We start from the raw sequence: 22418 nt of genomic DNA on the forward strand, positions 1-22418 counted from the left end.
AGGAGTGTATAGTTGCTGAATGATGGATGGAATGCTGCCATCTCTTGGTAATCTAGCACAGAGGAAAACAGGTTTCAGAAAAGTGATTTTGCATTTTTATCGGCTGAAGGCAATGCAGTTAGGAAGCATAATTCTACTCTTCTGGTGTCAGAACAATCTATAATTGCTGTTATTATTTTTAGCATTTAGTGCTTACGGTGCATATTGAAGCTATTCCCTGACAATAATACCATATTAAAAAGAATCCATCACGAGGTTTCACTGGCTTAGTTTTCACAAAGCAAGGTCTAAATTAGGTTGGCCCAGCATCTCCTCTCATACCTCTGCTTTTTTGGATCTGTGTTAAGTACTCAGTAAAGTTCACAAGCTGTGCATGACCCCTTTGAGTTCTGTGCATTAGCTAAATTTTCTCTCCTCCAACATACACACCAGACAGAAAATGGCTGGCCCCTCAGATTGGCTCTAGGTAGAATAAAAAAGCTGGGATTTAGAAACCTGTGGCTCTGCCACAGACTGGTCCTACACCTTTGGCCAAGCAAGTCACATCTTCTCAGTTTTCTTATCCGCAAAGTGGAGACAGCAATCTCTGTTTTATCTACCTCACCAGGTGACTACAAGGATCAAATAGAATTGCAGATGTGAACATGTTTTGCAAGGAGCAAAGCACTGTACTTGGGTCAAGGTCTATCAGCGGGTATGACATTGTTCTTATTTTTTAGAGAATATTTACTAGTAACTCTAAATAACTTATATTTGGCGTTCTTCATAGTTGATTACTATTGCTCTCAGAGTTGAGCATCTGATGCTAATAAAACAATATAAACTAGCCAGCAGACTTATCAAGGTGGCATTATCATTCATAAGCTGTCAAGTCAGGCAAAGCGGTCGATGCACCATATCAGTTCATGGCTCCAACAGTGTAATGTTGGTCATCCAAAGGCACAGAATATTCAGGAGAGCCTGGAAAGTTGGAGAAATCATCCTGCCTCACTGTCATTGTATTATATCCACCATATACCTTCCATAGCAGTTGTCACTCTTAAAGCTGCTTGATTCCCAAAGACTAGGACCTCTTTGGTTTGCTAATATATGTGTCAGTGGAGCTTAACATGGTACCTGGGGCTGTATTTGTTCCATAAATAGTTATTTGATTGTTAAGTTGAAGTAAACTAAGTATTATGAACCACTCAACATATTCTGGATGCCAAAGAGCCAAGAGGAGTGAGTTAAAATAAATTCTATGTGTAGTCTGCTTATAAAAAGAAATGTACCCATCTGGGGAAGAAATGGAATTTTTGGAAAAGAAAATAAATGGAGAATGTCACAAAGCAGTATGTCGTTTTGTATTTTTCTAAAGTCTGAAATATTTTGATGGGATATAGAGAAACCATGTTTATTGGGGAGCAAGAGGTGAGCTGAGGGGATAAGGAAGAGGCTGTGCTTCAGATCAGCCAGTGCGACGAGAAGCTGCTGCTGGCAGCCAGTGAGATCTGGGGTTGCTTCAGAAAAAGACTAATGCTTATAATATCGAGCTCCCTAGGCTCACTCCAATCTGTATATTTATAGACCTGAAGTATTATATTAAGTTATTAGCTATTTATTTAGAGGATCATGGGAAATTTTCCACAGAATGGCAACTGACATAAAGAATATTCTGGGGGAAATGACAAGTAGAAACGAAGACACTAAGTAGGGGTACAGAAGAGAAAACAGAACTTTTAAGAGATATGTCAACCATACTCAGGTATCAGAAAACTTTCCTGTGAAAGATGTTGTGAGTTGATGCCTAAGTCCAGAAGGTAAGAATTGATGTCATTGAAAGAAAATGACAAGAAAGCATCTTCTCAATATAAAACAACAGCAACCAGAACTTTCTAACGAGACTCTTAAATGGTGCAATGAACTGTTCAAGGTGAAGATGAGCTTCTTGCCTCAGATGCAGGTTAAAACAGGACAGAGGGTGTGGGGGACACAGGACGGTAACAGATGATTCCTTCATGGAATAAAGGTTCTCCCTAAGTGAAATAATAAATTCTCACTGTTTTAAATAATAAAATACACCCTATAACTATATTTTACTCAAATATATGTTTATTAATACCTTGTGGAAATATTGCTATTCATATTAAAAATATAGCTTGAAAAGAAAATGGGGAAAGCGGAATCTTCAGCAAGGAAACAATAAAGCAAATTTGCAAATTTTGACAGAATCCCTAGATATGAGTCATAGCTAGTTGCCGCAGGGTCAGCATTTATGTACCAGCTCTAAGGCATAACATCTATCTAGATGCCATCTGTAATCTATAGGTAGGGAGGTCGTCTTCCATCTAATCACTAAATGCAGTCCTTCATCAAGGTGAGTTTGTCTTATATTTAGATAAAATGATTATAAGTGTTTGCTTTTGAGATTGTAACATCCTCTGTACCAGCTCTCCTGCCTAGTACATAATTAACCTGTCAACCCACCCTGCAGTAATAAGTGTGATAGACAGGAAGTATATTAGGAAGGAACTTTTGTGTGATGTGCTTTCAAGCCCTCATTTATCTTTCAACTATCTTTCCTTTTAATTAGCACGTGGGTAACAGCATACCTTAATGAATTACCATATTACTGTTATCAATAAAATTTATTTTGGGTCTAAAGTAGTCATTAAGATGAAATGTGTAAGACCTATTCCAGATAGTTTATACAAAGATAGTTGGAAATTAAGTCTACTTTGTATACTAATTTTAAGTGATTCAGAGGATTCTCGGATTTGTAAATACATATTTACTAAACATTAAGATGTGACTAATTTGGAGATAAAGGAGAAGGAATAAATGTATGTGTCTGTGGAGAATACAGCATTGATGTATTAAAGAGGACATTTGTTAAAGAAGCCGTAGTGAGCGAACACATTTATCTCTGCCACCTCTCTAGAAACCTGACTAAAGCGTAGCAAAGGCACTATTTACATCCCAAATACAAAAGGAATGGGAGAAAACATGATAATAACCAAATACTGCAGGAGAGATAGCAGAAGGATGAGTGAATCTAACTTGTCAGATGTGAGCATATCGAATACTCAACTTGTGGTAGAGAAAACAAATGAGTAACCCAATATACACCCCACAAAAAGTCTCTTGTAAGCTTAGGAATTGCCAAATCAGCTATTTAGAGCAGTGGAAATGAATGTGAGACGAAGAAGGAAAAGATTAGGTAAAAGATCATATAAGAAGCTAGCTAGGAGATGCCTTTCTCCTTCTGCATCAGGCTGGGCGACTTTCCTCCCACATCCTGCTAGTAGATTGGAGGTGGCAGTGTCATCCTTGGATAGGGTAAGCAACTAGACACAGTTGAGTACAGAGATATATACTAATTTTCTCACACAAATCTCTAAGAGTGTCAGCAGCCAGAATTATACAATTAAGGCAACAAAATTGCAGTCCCACGAAATAACTTAAAACTCCCAATGATAAGCCTAACCAGTTTCACCTAGAATAAAACCTATCAAGCTACACACCTGATTAGCATCTAATCAGACTTTATATGTTATTCTCTTAAATGAGCAGGAAGGAAAAAAAAATTAAAAGAAATCCAAGGAAAATAACCATGCAAAAGACAAAGAACAAAATAAACAGTAAAAATATCTTTTGGAGAAAACAAGAAATCACCTAGGAGGGGGACACTTAAAAACAAAAACTGCTTTAATCATATCCTTAGTAAAATAAAATATTGCACCCCCTAACAGTAACAGATTGTTACACAAAGAGTATAACTATAAGACGAGGAATATCAGAAAATGAATAAAAGAAGGCACAAATTAAATCTGAATAAATGGATTGAACCACATAGTTGTGAGTATTCGCAGGCACCTTCCAGAAAGTAAAAGACAGGATGGGAGTCAGAGACTAGAAATGATAATAAAATAAATTAATAAGATTACTATTAGTTTAAGAGCTTTCATATATAAATGATATAAGTAGAGAAGAAAATAATTCAAAAAAGCTTCCCAGAGATATTTATGTGAATTCCCAGAATGAACAGCAACATCAAGTTCCCTGCAAAATGAATAAAATATACTACAAGGCTCAGCCTCATGAAATTTTAGAACCCCAGAATAAAAAGAAAAATCTAAAAATTGAAGAGACAAAATGTTTTAAAAGCAAGCTACTTCAAAGGATGGAGAATGAGTAAAGCTTCAGACTTCTCAAAAGTAGTCCTTGAATTTAGATGATAAAGGAACAGTCTTTAAAACTTTGAGGAAAATTTATCTCTAAGTTTGAATTCTTTCTCAGTCAAATTCTCTCTTAAACATGAATATAAATAAAAGCATTCCGAGACATATAATGACATACAAGCTTTGCCTTCCATGTAGCCTTTCTTAGGAAAGTTCTAGAAGAGGTTTTACACCAATGTAAGGAAGTAAACCAGAAAATGAATAGACATGGGATCTTGGAATCAAGGCAGATAAAGGAAATCTCTTACTTGATAATAAAAGGAGATACCAGAAGCAATCCTAGAGACAAACCAGTTCAAATTAGAGCAGATCAGAAAAACCAAAAAAAAAAGATTATTCAAGAGGGTGAAAGTGATGTAATATATGAGTTTTAACAAATTAAGAAAAGATTTATGCATTATAGATAAGAATTTAGGGATGAATTCGTGGTGAGACCATGGAACACTAAACATACAAATGATAAGACTATTCTTAATTCCTGGGAAACCAAGAAGATTTGCAAGAAAGAAAAAGCAGTCATGGTATTGTACCAGACTTACTTGTAAATAACACTGACACGGTTGTAATGATGCAACGTCTTAATTCTGATCTGACTAAAATTATGTCATTATTATGAGTATTGGGGGGGTGGATTGGAAGTGAACCTGTGGAAAGTGTGTAGCACCAAAGAAAAAGGCACTTTATCTTCCGTAATGGGAAAACAACAGATAATGCTTTAAATGGAAAAATTAAGAAGTGTAAATGTAAGTGTAGTATTAAGAAACATAGTTTAGTGGTTACCAGAGGGTAAGGGGGATGAGGGGTGGGAAATGAGGGTAAAGGAGATCAAATAGATGGTGATGGAAGGAGAACTGACTCTGGGTGGTGAACACACAATGGGATTTGTAGATGATGTAATACAAAATTGTACACCTGAAATCTATGTAATTTCAGTAACAATTGTCACCCCAATAAATTAAAAAAATTAAAAAAATATAATAGAAAAGAAACATGAAGATATGTATCTGCTAAAGGAGAGCAAAACTATTTGAAAGTTGCTGTTTTCTAGGGCAGTAATCGAAGGGGGCTGTGAAGACAATCATAATTTTCATAGTTAGTCCTGTAGAGTTTGCATCTTTAAACTATGTGCTGTGTGAAAAAAAGAAAAGTATTGCATGTCTGTAAAGTTCAGGCCCATAGCTACACATTCTCTTTTTTAGAAGCCTGAAGCTAGCCTCAGGGATGGAAGGACCTCCTTAGAAGATGCCAACGAAGATAATATGTTCTGCTAATCTATTTTGAGGGCACAAAGCCTCCAGAGGAGACCAAAAGTAGCCAAACTAAGTAGCAGAATTAAGAAGGAATGTTTAAATCTCACTCCTCAATTTTTGCAGAATGAGAAATGTTCTCATTTTCTATTCCCCAAGAGAGAAAGACATGGAGACATTTTCTGCTTTCTTTCCATGACCTCTGATGAAATTAGGAGAAGGCACGAGTGCACAAGGCTCAATTACTTCTATGGATTTTTCTTCTTGCTGCTTGAATTGCCCTCAGGACATAAGTGTCCTCTGCTTGTCCAGGGGAATGCGTGCTAGGCAGTGTCTGGCCCTGAATTTCCAGAGAGAGCCTGCAGTTTGGAGGATATGTTCAATTCCAGAGAGAAGGTATATTATCTAGGGTGATTACTCAATGAAATCAACATTCTCCAATTCCCTTTTGTCAGTGATAAAACTGACATTTAACTCCATGTATACAATTCTTGTATCGTATTTCTCAACTGGCTTCAAGCTCAAGACAAAAATAAAAAGGGTGTTTTTTACTGGATCCCACTCAAAACCCAGCAGACATTATTGACTTTCTGAGCTCCTTGACAAGTGGTAACACTGGCCCTGTGAGTGTAGTGGATGCTGTGATGTGCTGCTCAGCGTTCCTTTCAGAAGTGAAGAATTTGGTTTCCAGCTACTGGGATGGCTGCTCGCAAATACCATTCACGAATTGCCTCACTAAGAGAGTTGCCTTACCTAAAGACACACCCCTTCCCGAAGGCAAACTACATTCACTTACTGGTTACACAGAGGCTCACTCCAGCTCAGGACAACTCTAAAGGGTCATCTCTGTGGCAGGGCTCTCCATGAGGTCAGCAGAAATCTGGAGTGAAAAACTATCACAACATAACTTCTCTCTTTGGCAAATCCTGTTTTCTTCCCAATCCTGCCCAATTCTGCATCCTTTAACAAGAGTTGATTCCAACAGTGCTCCATAATAAACTTCCTGAAACTCTTCATTTCAGAATTGGATTCCCAGGAAATTTAGCTTTCAAGAGCAATATGCATGTTATTCTATAACTAAATCCTCCTAGGCCATTAAGGATTATGACAGTTATCACAGTGTTCCCTATGTGTGAATTAATCTGTAAGGCATTTTACTATTAACACTTTTATGTATGTGTAATAACAACACATAACAATAGGTAGGTATTGCTATCTTGTCCAGGATGAAGACAATAAACTTTATAAAGGTTCAGACAGAGAGAGACAAATACCACATGATCTCACTTATATGAATAATCTAAATAACAAAATAAAAAACAGAAATGGACTCATTGATACAGAGAACAAACTGACAATTGGGGGGTTGGGTGAAAAAGGTTAATGGATTAAGAAGTACAAATTGGTTGTTACACAGTAGTCATGGGGATGTAGGGTATAACACAAGGAATATAGTCAACAACATTGTAATAACTGTATGGTGTCAGATGGGAACTAGATTTCTTGGGGTGATAGATGAAAGTGGGTTGGGAGGGCTGGGTGACAAAGGTGAAGGGATTAAGATGTACAAATTGGTGGTTAAAAAATACTTGTGGGGATTAAAGTAAAGCATAGGGAATATAGTCATTGATATGGTAATAGCTATGTATAGAGTCAGGTGGGTGCTAGAGTCCATAAATTAAATAAATGTCTAACCACTATGCTGTACACCTAAATCTAATATAAAATAATACTGAATGTTAACTATAATTAAAAAATAAAATAGAAATTAAGTAAATAGGAAGATTAAGTAAATCACACGTTGCTGAGCTGATATATTAATCAAGTTAACCTGTCTACAACTATCCTCTTAACCTTCTCTCCCCAGTTCTCTCTTACTGAAAAGGCCAATTCCTATGCCCTGACCATGTAGGATTGTGAGAAATTTGCCAGAGTGGAACTCTTTTCAGGTAAAAGTTCTCTGCCCTAAATATTTTGCCTTAGCAAGTAAACAGTTTGTCACAGAAACAGAATCCCAGGTCTACCACTGTCTCCTTTATGTGAACTGAGGAAAGTTAATTTTTTGAGATTTTAATTCCTCAACTATCAGCCTGGAATAGCTGGGTTGTTCTGTGAATTAAGTGTAGAAGTATAACAGAAAATAAACAAAAGTGGAGAAAAAGTATTTCCTCTTCTGCAGTTTCCATAGTCCTTCCCCGCCCTCCCCCCCCTCGCCCTCACTTGAGTTATCCATAGTACTATTCTTCAAAACTAGCTCTCTGAAGCAATCTATGCTTTTCATTCCTTCGTGCTCTTAAGGAGCTCTCCATGGTACTGGCTGCCATCCTGCCCAAAGAAAATCAAGCACAGGCAACTGGAAACAAAAGCGAATTTAGAGATAATCTGTTCCAATGTTCAAAATGATTTTGGCCTTTCAATGACTCAAGAGATACAGAATATCTCAGGTGCTTGATACAGAAAAGTTTAGCTAACCTTTATAAAGCTGTTTAGCTCAGCATAATTTAAGTTTTGGTGGGGGTGGGTGAAGGACAGTCTATCTGCATTTATACATGATACTCAAAACCACTCTTTAATACTCCACCTCAGTTATATCAGGGATGATTCTGAAACATAGCACAGCATTTTGACACAAATCTATCAGACTCTCATCCACACCTAAACCTACCTCCCTAACAGAGACCTTGAATGCACTGGGGCTCTTCTCTTTGTTCCTGTTTCCAAAACTGTATTGGGGAAAAAATCATATTGTTGCTTGCTATCCACCATAGTTTGCTACTTTACTACTACCTTCTCTATCTCCTCTTCCTTCTTCCCTTCTCAAATTCCAACTTTTTCCTATCTATAATACTACCAATATTCCTTATGTTACATTTGGACAAACAGGCTCCTGGATGGGATGTAACAAAGTTAGTAGACTCATTAACTGGTTGGATAAGCCTTTCCTATTTTTTGAGTCCGTCACTGTGTAGAATAGCAAGATCCTATACAAATATAATGAGAGTCACATTTGTGATTTAAATTTTCTAGTAGCCACACTAAAATGTAAAAACAAATAGGTGACTTTAATTTTAATAATTTATTTGATAGCTTTAGATATCCAAAATACTGCTATTTCAACACAAAACCTATAGAAAATTAGTAACATGACATTTTTATACCCCTTTTTCATACTATATCTTTGAAATCTGGTATGTATTTTATAGATATATGCACTTGGACCGGCCACATTTCAAGTGTTGAAGGGCACATGTGGCTAGTGGCTTCTGAACTGGAAATGTAGGTATAGAATCTCAACCAAGAACCTGACTGAGCCTTTTCTTCATAACATCTGCCAGTTACATGAGGAATACTGCTTGTGCTGAACACACCAATAATGCAAAATTTCTAGTAACTCCACTAGTTCTGACCTCTCTGTCCCGCCATCCAAGTTTAAGTTCATCATTGTGTCAACCCAGCTTTGACTCTCTAACCTTACAAAAGTTCTTCATTAACCCAGTCCTGCAACCTAAAATAACCTAAATCAAGAGGCAGGAATTGTACATAGTCTCTCCAAAGAGAAGCTAATAAATCAGTCAGCCATGCAGCAGAGTGAAGCACAGAAAACAAGGCTGAACATGCCATTTCAGTCTTAGGTTTACCCTCTTAGACATTATCTGACTCTCATCTGTTGCCTGAATCCCGTTTACTACCTTGGAATCATAATTTACGAGGTACTTCATCCTCTAGAAACTGCTGTGGTTACTTACCATCCAATGCTACTAATCAAAAACTGCCAGAAATTAAAAGGGGAACTCAGATGGCCGCCAGGCTTGAGAATTTCAACAGGGATAACAGTGAAAGTACCTCTCTTCAATCATTACTCTGTTTGTAAAAAATGAACAAAACTCTCGAGTCAACAAAGTTTCCAGACCCCTTCTTGCCCCACTTCCTGAGATGGTAACAACTTCATGTTTGTGCCTGTGTATCTGAGTATGTTTGTCAGAATGTGTGTTTGTATTTTATGATGTAGCCTTCTCCGTGGAGCTCAGAGGTGAGCTGACTCTATTCTTCTTGTATGCATGTCACTGGGATTGCGGAAGTAGTGCTATTTTTAACCATTGTACGACACTGTCTCTATGCTAAGACCCTCACTTTTCCACTATGTCTAATGACCTCTCGTAAGACGCTAACCATTACTGGCCAGGCTAAGTCTCCTCTGTTCAAAAGTTAGTGTCATATCTCATCAAAAGGCAAAAGCGCACAGGATTTGTGAGAGCACTTTTACTTCTGAGAAATCTGTTTAATTTCAGCTGCTTCGTGAGGATAGGGTGGCTGGAAGTATGACCTATGGACAAGTGAGGCATTTCTTTATGACTTATTCTGAGTGAGAACTGAGACTGAAACTCAGTGCTCTAATTCCTGAATCAAAATATATCACCTGTGTTAGGATGTGAGTTAACAGAAGGCATATAAGTAGCTCGGTTCAAATAATTTAACAACTATTTCCTGGATCATCATTACCCTCAAGACGTTATGTAAATATCTAGAGCTATGTATGCATATACATACATGAATGTGTATTCCTTTGAATATGTATAGATTCCTTTGGATCCAAAGATGACACAAGCCTTCTAGTGTGGCATTTTGAATACTGCCAGAAAATATCAGGAGCTTTGCTCAGCCAGTCATTCGTATTCTCACCACGTTCCCCTCACAACCAACAGCACAGCTTTCGGCCAGTGGCGTGGGCTGTCGTTATGGCTCATACTAGCTATGGGAAATTAGATGCACCCAAGGAAAACACACTGAACTTGTCCATAAACAAAATTGTGATTTTTGACTCTATTGCCACCATGGATTCTATATGTACCTTGACTGTATGTTGTGATAAATGATCAGAGACTTAACAGCAACTAAAGCAGACAGCGGTTCTTCAGATTCAAAGGGACGCATGGATTTAATCAATCAAAAAGTACTGATTGAACTCTCACAGTGCACAAGGTCTTACACAAGGACTGGTCTGAGGAGGAAGTGGGACCGCAGTCATTATAATGAGGAGTTAAACACAGACATCGCTAAAATTAAGAAAATGGGAATTGAGACACTTATTTCCAGTTCTCTGCAATATCTGCGCTAGGATCACTGTCACCACCTCGGGACAAGATCCCCTTGCCATCTGCACTGCCCAGAGCCCAGGCAACGGACCAAAGCCATAGCCCTGAAGGTCCAACCACAAGCCACAGGTGTGAGAGACAGGATATCCGGTCCTTCTCAGAAAACAGAGCCCACATGACTTTGACTTTGTATGTATGGATCACTGACCTTCATTGCCTTTAAAATTTTCCATGGAATAAAAATGTACAGCCAAAAAAAAAAAAAAAAAAAAACTTCTTCCCTCCTCCCCCAACCACAGATATACACACACAGAATTAAACCCTGATCAGTGAGCTACTAATAAGATCATTTTCTTTTTGAAAATTCATCCCAGGTCCATTCCTTCCTGCACAGTGTGGATTAAAGATAGCCACAATTTATTTCAGTTTAGTTATTTATTTTTTTTATTTTTTTTTTGCAGCTAATCACACAGAAAATGTGGTCTATTTCCCTTAGCCTTGTATCTGAGCTGGTCCTGTGATGGCCTTTGATCAATAGGAAGCATCAGAAGTAACACTGTAATTTCTGAGGTCAGGCATTAAAAGAGATCACCTTCCACTTTCTCCCAGATGGAATATTCTTCTCTTGCATCCAGCCACCACACTGAAGCTTAATCCACATACAGAGACCTCGAGGACCAGATCGAGGAGCTCTGGCTAACAGCCCAGCTGAGCTCTCCCCGACAGCCAGCACCAACCGCGTGCTATGTGATTCAGTCATCTTGACATTAAAGTCTCGTGGTGCCTGCAGAAGATGGGAGCCCCCAACACGGCACAGAGCAGAGGGACTGCCCAACTGAGAACCATCAGACACAGAATTGTGAGAGATGATAATTTAAAGGATCGTGTTTTGAGCCATTCAGTTGTGGGAGTGGTTTGTCATATTGCAATAAATAACTGGAGCACTCCCCATCTCTATTCACTTTTAGCCTCAGCCGAGACCCTTACTATTCTCAGTGGTTTGGAAATACACTCCCAAGTATCTGGCATGTAATAAAGGCTCAAAGAACGTCATCTGAATGTGCGTGTGGGTGTGTGTATGCAATCCACTTCTCTGTATACCACACGAAAGCTGCTTCAGAAAAGTAACTGGTAACTGTATGTCCTTAGTGATTTTCGATCTCTCAGGGGACATCACAATTTTGTCTTGGCCATCACAATACCAATGTAGAAGAACTGTAGACAAGCAATATCTTTATATGCTCCTGCTGCTCACATTCCCCACTGGTGTCCCATCAGCCCTTTCTAGGCTCCACATCAATAAATGCCGCTGAATTCCCTGTGGGTTTCCCATTGTCAGGAGTAGGAAATAACTTTTCCTTTCCTAAAAGTAGGTTGTCGCTGTGACCTAAACTCCAGAATTCAAAGAGGATACACTTTGGTAACGAGGCTGCATTGTCAAAAGATGGAAGAGAACATTTTAGAGGCCTGTTTAATGCATAGATCATTCCAACAATAATCATAGATTAGCATCTTTCATTCATGATTTTTTTCTCTTCTATTTTAATAGGTCTTGGGTCTTTCCTATACATATTTAAACTATGGGCATTTTCCTTTACATTTTTTATCACCCCAGAAATACTGAAGACCCTAACTAGGGGTCTTTAATGAAATATTTAAACAGCATACCACACACAGAAAATCCCTGACAATTTTAAAAGTACTTAAAACATACTATCTCTTTTGTTTCAGTCTCTTTATGAATAAGATTCTTGCTTTGGGTCTTTTAAGGTTTGCCTTCTAAGGAGGATAATTGTATAAGGGCTATTGATCTAGCAGATGTCCGCCTGCTCCTCTCAGATGTTTCTCCAGTCTATTGTCTTTGCTCCTAGGCATTTCTAAAGGCAGGAAATACACAGATGTATTTCATTCTGGGACTTTTAGTAGCTAATCACTTTCCAACAATCATTTTGAAAGAGCAATGGCATCACTGATGCTGTACAATTATGTAAATCCATGAGAGGAGAAGAACAGCCATTACTTTCTTCTGCTGTGAAAGCAGAAGTGGTGGGAGTGGAGTTGGCTGCAAAGTAGGCCCCAGTGAGTGACCTAATTAGACAGCATTAGCAAAGTCCATCGTCCCTTGTTCCATTTGCCATACTGGAAGTGAAAATGCCACCTCTGATGCCGCCTCCATTTTGAGAAATACTACCATAATTATGGAATTCAATCACTTAAATCCAGGTGCCTCAGCTGACTACATAATGTGATTTTACCTACTACTTACCCCAACATCTCGCCTATAAGCCCTTCCATGGAGAATTTCTGGCCACTCACACATATTTTTTTTAACCATGAAATGCCACTTTCCACACCACCTTCAAGAGGGTGATTAAGGAGAGGAGAAATGGAGACGTGAAAAAAACAGATCACAGAGCAAAGCCCTGGAGAGAACGCTTGTCATGTCATGAGGTATTTGCTCTGAGACAGCCCTGACTTCATATCCCATCTCTGACATTTGGTACACTGTTTAAACCATCTATTATCTCAATCACTGCATTTATAAGTTGAAAAAATAATGGTGTTGAATACATAGAGTTGTTAGGAGATAACATGTGTTATGTGCTTAGATCTACGTGTTCACGAATCCTTATTATCCATTTTACATTCCTCAGATACTGCTTAACCAACTGGCACGTGCTAATTCTGTGCCAGGCATTGACAAGGAGGTTAGGACACTGTCTGGCTGTGCAGGGACAAACAGTCTTCTTAGGGAAGTATGACAAACAGACTAAAAACTTTAAGAAGCATGAGAAGTAAACAAGAACCCAAGGGAAGTACACATCGAAGGGGAATATATGTGGTCAGAGAACACTTCTTGGAAGAAAGGGCAGATTTTTGAATAAGTGGTGGAAGGAAAAAGAAAAGAAATCCACAAAAGCAGAGTTAGGTGAGCATGGCTATAGATGAAAGGTCACACTTGAAACAAAGATCTGGGTGTATTTAATGAGTTTGGGAGAGACTGTACAGACCAGTCCCTTATGTTTTACCCACCCATGAAATAAATCTCTTGTACTTCAGTTGATCATTGCACTCTTCCAAATTTCAATGTCCAAACATGTACAAATAAACCAAGTGGTCAATGACACAGAGAAGCAAGTATTTTTAAACTAATGGAATACAAAATAAAATGTGATAGGAAAGCAGACCATGAGGAAGTCATAAGCAAACGTGGAACTGCCTAACAGAGGTGATAATTCTCTGAGAGTGCACGCTTCCACCATCAGATGACGGGTCCTGTGCATGAATGAGAAGAATTCTCTTGTGGATTTGCATGAATAAGCATGAGAACCATATTTCCTTACACCAGTGATTGAATTCTGGTATTGTTCATTCCTGTTCCCTTCATTGCCCCTAATAAACTTGGTGATTGTTTTTATATTGAATTCTGGATGAGAGAAATCAGAATGGAATTAACAATGAGATGAAATTAGAAGTTTCACAAATATAATACTAGCAAAGGTTGTTATATTAGAAATAAGCTCTCATTATGTTCAAAGGCCAAGCCAGTTTGGGAACAAAATGAGCATTATCTTTCTATTCCAACAAGATTCCAATGGCCAGCATCCCTAATACCTTGCACGGACACATGCCAATTTCACCTAAAGCACATCAAAGATTTAGCAACCGAAAGTAAGGCAGAGGTGGCCCAAAATGGTGGGTCAGGACCGAAAAAATAGTAACAATAAGATAAAATATCTATTAGGTTGGTGCAAAAGTAATCACGGTTTTTGCAATTATTTTTAACCTTTTAAACAGCAATCACTTTTGCACCAAACTAACAGATGAGAAATAAAAAATAAAAACATAAAAAAAAAGGCAAGGCAACCTTTGTCAAATCATTAAGCACATGATGGAACAATAGAAAATAAAACAGTTCAAGTCTAGAGAGGGAAAAAAAACCCTTTTGATGACAGAAGAATCAATTTAAATTTATTTTTAAGTCATTTTAGTGAAATGGTCTTTATCAAGAGACTATGGATGAAAGTGGATTGGGTGTTGAGGGAAAGCAAGTACTTTTCACAGCCAACTGACTCAAGACACATTTTCCTCAATACTGTTTTGGACTTTATTCTTCCCATAAGCTTTCAAATTGCAATCACTACCCCCACTGAGTCTGGGGAGAAATTGATAAAGAAAATAATATAGCAGACAATCACAAGAGAATTGAATTTGAGCACAATTGAGATGAACTGCAGTGTTTAAAAATAGAATTATTTTAGAAATAGGCTTAAGGGAGAGCATTTTTTCTCTTATGTGTTGCTTAAATGTTTGAGACCAGAAAGAAGAAAAAAAATTAGAAGGGCGGGCAGATCAGATGGGGGAATGTTGTACACTGACTTGGCTAAATGTTTATTTAATTCTTTCAGCTTTTGTTTTTGAGGGCACTTCTTAAAACGACCTGAGCAGCACTAGAAAGGGAAATTGTTAAAATAAAATGATGTTGCCTACAATCACTAGTGAATTGAATTTTTCCACATGGGCTGTGGTGTGTAAAAGCCTTTTCTTTTTAAGATGCATAATCACTGAAATTTTGAAGAGGAAAAAACAGAATCACAAACTCAAAGACTCTTAGAACTGAAAGGGACCTTACAAATTATCTTAGTTCCCAAATTAGGCTCTACCATCAGAATACTCCAAAGAACTTAAAAATGATTTCCTGATCCTATTCATGAGCTACTTCATCAGACTCCTTGAGGCTAAGGTTCCAGGATGGGTGACTTAAAAGCTTCCAGCAAAATGTAATGAAGTCAGACCAGTGTCCGGAAACTATGATTCAATGTAGCTCTCATGATTTACACTAGAAGAATCTAAATCTCAGAGCAGCAAATTCATACAGATATTCAGGAACAAAGCAAAGAAGTGAACCAAGAATTCCTGAATCCTGGAGCATTGTACTTTCCACTACTCCAAAAAGAGGATGAAGGCATATAAAAGTTTCTGGATTACAAAGAAATCTCCCCAGGAAAATACGGATGTCCCTAGCTGACATGATATATAGGATTCCCAGGTTATAGATTAACAGGACCAGAAGTGCTTGGCCTTTCCTAGGCTGAAAGCTGAGGGAATCAGCACTGCTTTAGTTAGAAATTGTAATGTTGAGCCTCTGGCTTTGGTTTCTTGAAGCGTAGGCTCATTGGTCAATGAGCGCACGCCACATGATGGGAAGATACAGGTGCAGGGCCTTACCCACAAGGCTTATACTTAGGCTTATTCAGGAAAAAGCTAATGCTGTACAATATCTGGAGAACAAACCAAATTGACATTTCCTGTGAGCAGCTCTTTCTAATTTTAGGGAGCTGCTCATGCCAATAGCAGATTCTCAGAATTTGGAGTGACTCTAAAATGCACTTAGTCCAACCTTTTTCACCAAGGCAGGAACCTAGTCCACAATACCCATGCCAGGTGGTCGCTGGACTCTGCTAGGACATAGTCAGTGAGCGGGGATTTTCTTGTGTTTTTTAAGGTAACCATTTTATTGTCTCATCATTCATTGCTAGGAGAAAATTTCACCTACTAATACACTTCTTTTCTCTTCTGTGATTTCCAAACTTGTCTGCTCCTTCTGGAGGGCTTAGATTTTTTGTTTTAGTTTTGTTTTATTTTTGTTTTTAACAAATCTGTTTCTTATACTAAATACCATCTCCTAAAATAGTTGCAGAAAGCTATCGTGTGACCCCCTTCTGTGCCCCTCCTCAAACAGAAGCACTTCCACTGACTTCCGCCATGGCCAACAGTGTGTTAGCCAGTTGTTTATATTACTAACATATATTTCATCCTATCACAGTGCAGTGTACAGGACCTCTCCCACCCATTAGACTGTGATCTCCTTGAGAATGGACACCTGAAAATTGATGCATTTATTCATCCCTGTAATTCCTATTCCCCAGCATAATTTGTGACACAGACCAGGTATTTAAATGTTTCTGGTAATTGAATCACACCTCATCGTACTCTCAAGTTACCTCTTCTTGGGCATAAATACCCTAAATTTCTTGACTCTCAAGTCTTCCTGAGATAATCACTGTTTTGTTCATCATTATACTGTAATACCTATCACAGAGTACTCAATTAAAACTCTTCAATTAATTTGGCAATGTGTTCCAGGTCCTTCGTAAATCTTATTACTGTGGTCTTCTGGACACAATGCATTTTTTTTTTTAATTTATTTATTGGGGTGACAATTGTTAATGAAATTACATAATTTCAGGTGTACAATTCCGTATTACATCATCAATAAATCCCATTGTGTGTTCACCACCCAGAGTCAGTTCTCCTTCCATCACCATATATTTGATCCCCCTTACCCTCATCTCCCTCCCCCCACCCCCCTTACCCTCTGGTAACCACTAAACTATGTCTGTGTCTATGAGTTCTTGTTTCTCATTTGTTTGTCTTGTTTTTGGTTTATATACCACATATCAGTGAAATCATAGGGTTCTCTGCTTTTTCTGTCTGACTTATTTCGCTTAGCATTATATTCTCAAGATCCATCCATGTTGTCAGAAATGTTCCTATATCATCTTTCCTTAACGCTGAATAGTATTCCATTGTGTATATGTACCACAACTTCTTTATCCATTCATCTATCGAAGGACATTTTGGTTGTTTCCATGTCTTGGCCACCGTAAACAAAGCTGCAATGAACATTGGAGTACACGTGTCTCTATAGAGAAATGCTTTTATATTTTTGGGGTAGATACCCAGGAGAGCGATTGCTGGGTCATATGGTAATTCTATTCGTAATTTCTTGAGGAACCTCCACACTGCCTTCCATAGCGGCTGCACCAGTCTGCATTCCCACCAACAGTGTATGAGGGTTCCTTTTTCTCCACAGCCTCTCCAACACTTGTTGCTATTTGTCTTGTTGATGATAGCCATTCTGACTGGGGTGAGGTGATATCTCATTGTGGTTTTTATTTGCATTTCTCTGATGATTAGTGATGTTGAGCATTTTTTCATATGTCTATTTGCCATTTGGAAGTCCTCTTTAGAGAAATGTCTCTTTAGGTCCTCTGCCCATTTTTCAATTGGGTTGTTCGTTTTTTTGTTGTTGAGTTTCATGAGTTCCTTGTATATTTTGGATATTAGACCCTTATCGGAGGAACTATTTGCAAAAATCTTCTCCCATTCAGTCGGTACCCTCTTTATTTTGTCGATGGTTTCTTTTGCTGTGCAGAAACTTTTAAGTTTCATATAGTCCCATTTGTTTATTTTATCTTTTACTTCCATTGCCTTTGGAGTCAAATTCATAAAATGCTCTTTGAACCCAAGGTCCATAAGTTTAGTACCTATGTTTTCTTCAATGCAGTTTATTGGGACACAATGCATTTTAAAGGCTCTTTTTATAAATCAATACCACCCCAAGTGGTGTCTTGATCCACAGTGGGACTATTGCTTCCCTTGAAGTAGACACTTTGTAGCTCAGATTTACATTTGATTTTTCAAACAGCCATCTTACGTCTTTGGTTCAGATTGACCTTGAAGTAACCGAAATCTGAAAGTCCTTTCTCATGGATATGAGCAGATGTATTTCCCCAATCTTGAACAACAGCTACAAATTTTCCCTAAAATATAAGGTATATCTTAAGGTATATATAAGGTCACCTAAGGCTATATTAAGACTTAAACACCTAAGAGCACAGGGGTTAACTACACAGGTTCAAATCCCAGTTCTGCTACTGACTGACTATGTGAACTTCGACATGTTATGTCACTTTTCTGAACATCCATTTCCTCATTCATTAATGGGGCATAATTATAATACCTACTTCATAGCTTTTTTAATTTTTAATTTGCAAAATATATATTTGACAAGGGCGTTTGCACAGAATTTATTTATTTTTTTTAAATCTTATAACTCAACCCAATAAAATCAGCAAAATATTTGTATATACTCTTGATAGCTGGACATAATGCACAAAGTAGAAGGAACGGATATAAATGTGCTGTTAGTGATGCGGTGGAAGGTGGGAGGGAGGAGACACGTTCCACAGTCCTGTGGTTACGTCTCAGTCTATCATTGAGTCTGTGCTCCCCTACGGGGAACTTCATGAGTGCTTCTTGCTTTTTTCTCCCCCGTTAGGTGGCACTGGATGGCTGGAGTGGGCAGGAATTGGCTATTCCCCATCCGCTAGGCCAGTTAGACTCTGATAAAACCCTAGCAGGTTAGACACTAGTTAGTTTCTCTTGAAGGCAGATCTTGTGAAGAAGGACGTAATGCTCTGGCATATTTCAACTTGAGGACTTTTCTCCAATATTCACTCTGAGGACCTGGTAGAGCTTCTGGAGGTAAAAGCATGGGAGCCTCTCTTATGACTGAACCCCTCTCAGACTTGTCCACAGTGAGCCTCCAGCACATTGCCAACTGCAGTTCAGATGGCCCGATCTCAGCACTGGGTCCCAGGATGTTTTGGCTCATGGGTTTCTACTCTGGTAGGTTGCATGCGATTCTTTGTATTCATTTTCCAGTAATTTGTTCTGTGACCTCACTTCTTCTACGGATCTAAGAAGAGTTGTTGAATTTTCAGTTTGTTCGGCTTTCTACTTGTTAAGATAAAGTGATGACTTCCAAACTTCTTAAACACTGGGCAGGAAACTGGAAATTCCTTCGTGTCTTTTTTGTGTGTATTGTACATAGCATTTTTAAAATAGGGTGTATACAACACTTTCTTCTGCATCTAGCAGATAATAAATGTTAAATAAATGTTTATGATTTTATATGTTTGGGCCTATTTTTCTAGGTTGGCAAGGTTATCTGAACCCTGTCTGTCAAACAGCTTATTAAATTGACCCTTCTAACTTTGGGCCAAATGAAAATGTAATTAGTCTGTCTCCAGTGTTTTCAGACATTGCATTGATTGAAAAGATATAGAGATAGAGCCCTAATCCGAGTTATCTTAGACATATTGATTCACACATCTTTTGATGCATTTGCTTAATTGCTTACATAAATGAATCTACAACATAAGTCATAAAGCTTCATTCTCTCCTTCCCTATAAATTTAATCTCAGTGTGTCAACTAATGTGCTGTCCTGACATTATGAGGGACACCATCTTGCTCTATCAGCAGACAGATAGCCTATATTTTGTGTTGTTGCAATAAAGCAAAACTAATTGGCTTGCAAACAATAGAGGGAATACTTATATATTTGGATCAAAAGCGCCATCTGCTCACCGCTGCTATTCTGCCACCTCAAGGAAAGCTCTGGGTGGGATGTGGCACACCATGGTGAGCTTCACATTTCAGGGACAGGCTTATGTGCTAGAAGCAGGGCCACCATTTTTCACCCTAATTCCAGAATGTCTCGTGTCAGTCTCTAAATAATTTGAGCGCAAGTCTTGGTTCTCTAAGAACACTGAGCAACACTGTACATCGCATCATCATCCTCACTCTGCCTCCTCAATGGAAAGAAAGCTGGTGTTAAAACACTACCCTTAGGATATTGTGAGATCTAAGCAGAAACTGACCCTTGGATCCTACGGACAGCTGCAAGCTCTCTTCGTTCCCACACTTTGAGGTTCATTGACCCAGAATGGAAGTGAGAAAATGAAAAAGATAGAATCCTTACACCTTTCACTGTGTAAAAATCTGAGATACTCTTTAATGTTTAATGGTCATACTCTAAAAACTTCCTACCAGATTGCACGTTACTAAGCACACAATACAATGAACACATACGCACACAACCACATACTTATGAGCCATTACTGGTACCCTCATCTGAAAACAAACAGCAAGACTGCTCACAGTTTCTGGACCCTGCCCTAGAATTCTCTTTTCTAAGTTTTCCACATTTCTGTCTCCAGCTCACATCTCTCCTGCTATACATTCTGGAAAAGCCATTTAGAAAATATGTGCTGAATATTTATGTTGTGCCTAGTCATGTGTAAAGTCCCTGTCCAGCTTTAGAAACTTAAAAAAAAAATACTCAGCTCTACCTTCAATGAGCTCACTGTCATCAGGAGGGAAGGGACACCACCTGAAAGGTTGGGACATCATTCCACACTGCATCCAAGATGGGCTGACTTGTATATTACAGACCATAAGTGCCAAAGGGCTTTGGAGGAGAAACAGCACAGTGACAGAGAAGTGACTGCAAATACCTCATGAGAGGGCCGACCCGCAACTTGTTGCATAATCAGGACTATGTATAAGTAATGTTTCCAATCATTAAACTGCACCGAAGTATATATATATATATATATATATATATATATATATATATATATATATATATTCCATTGCTTCTCTTTATTCAGTAAAACAAACAAAGAAACAAACGTGAAACTCAAAGCCAAAAATTAATCTGTGCCTGTACAGAGCTGCCTCTTTTTCCCTGAGCTTTCCCAGGGTGAGTAGCCCGGTGGAGGACAGCAGGAAAACTGCATGAACACCAATTTTGTGTGCCACTTATAGAACACGATTATTTCCTAAATTGCAGGTAAGATTTGTCATATCAAGAAAGCATTTTTGAATACAGAATTATATATTTAACTTATGTCGAAGTTTAATTATGATGTTGAAATCCATTTATATCACCATAAAAATAATTAGAATGATTTAAGCGAAGAGACAAAGTTACTCAGATGATGATGAAGCCTGACCATAAAAAAAAAAAAAAAAAGGAAGAAAGAAAGAAGCATTTAGAGTCCTGACAGAACTGTCTGGCTTTAGACACTTAATGAATTTCCTAGAAATCTGCTCAAACAACTGGATCTTCTAAATACTCTAGAAGATCAAAATGGTCTTAATGCAAAGAATTAAGCAACAATGCTGCAGTGTCTATAACCGGGAAATGGTCAGGAAATACGAGCTGGGGTCAGAAGCATCAACAGTTATTTCGTCCACAAACATTTTTTGAAAGCATGCTATGCCAGGTACTATGAGGAGCATTAAGTTTTCCTAGAGACGAGATACTGGAACAAAGCAGAATCTGGTAGGAACAAGTTAAAAATAGATTTTGAGAGCTCCGTACTCAGGGTCAGCCCTAAGCAGAGAAGCTCATGATGAAAGAAGGGGAGTCAACACCACAAGAAATGTTAAAAAGTATCTGCATGGGGAGCATTCTTAACTCACCTCAGCACCAAAAGGGGAAGAAAGGAAATGATTGTGACCTCAAACAATTGCTTTACTGGAATTATTTTACTACTTCTAAGTTCGAGCTGGCATGCTACATGGCACTGATAATTTTTCTCACCTATCTGTGACCCTTCAGTGTTTTTACCAAGGAATAATGATTTTGTTTAACATATATATATATATATATATATATATATATATATATATACATATATATATACATATACATATATGTATATATATAAATATGTGTGTATTATATATACATATGTGTGTATATGTGGGTTGTATACATATACATGTAAGTGTATGTGTATATATGCATGTGTATTATATATCACATATTTATGAATATGTGTGTTTATATATGTATATATTGACATATATATTCTATGGGTCAACAAATATATTGATTTAGTTTTAAATGCCATAGTATAGTCACAAAAGTTATTTAAATAGATGAAACCAGGCCTGAAAATTGAAAAATAAAATCAATTTTATTTTCTTTCTTTTTCAGGCACAATTATCTATAATTATGTAAACATATAAAATGATGTATTAGATTAGTATGTATAATTATTTATAGCTTGGGAAATAAAAGACATATAGTCATTTTCCTTCTGAGACTGTCACAGAAGGCTGAACAGTGCCAGCTAAGTTAAGGGAAGCAAACGGAAGGCTGCAGCTCCATGCAGACAGACATGTTGCCGAGGCGTGGGAGTGTAGAGGGAAGCA

The sequence above is a fragment of the Rhinolophus hipposideros genome, assembly GCF_964194185.1.
Source record: "Rhinolophus hipposideros genome assembly, chromosome: 12".
NCBI classification, from domain to species: Eukaryota; Metazoa; Chordata; class Mammalia; order Chiroptera; family Rhinolophidae; genus Rhinolophus; species Rhinolophus hipposideros.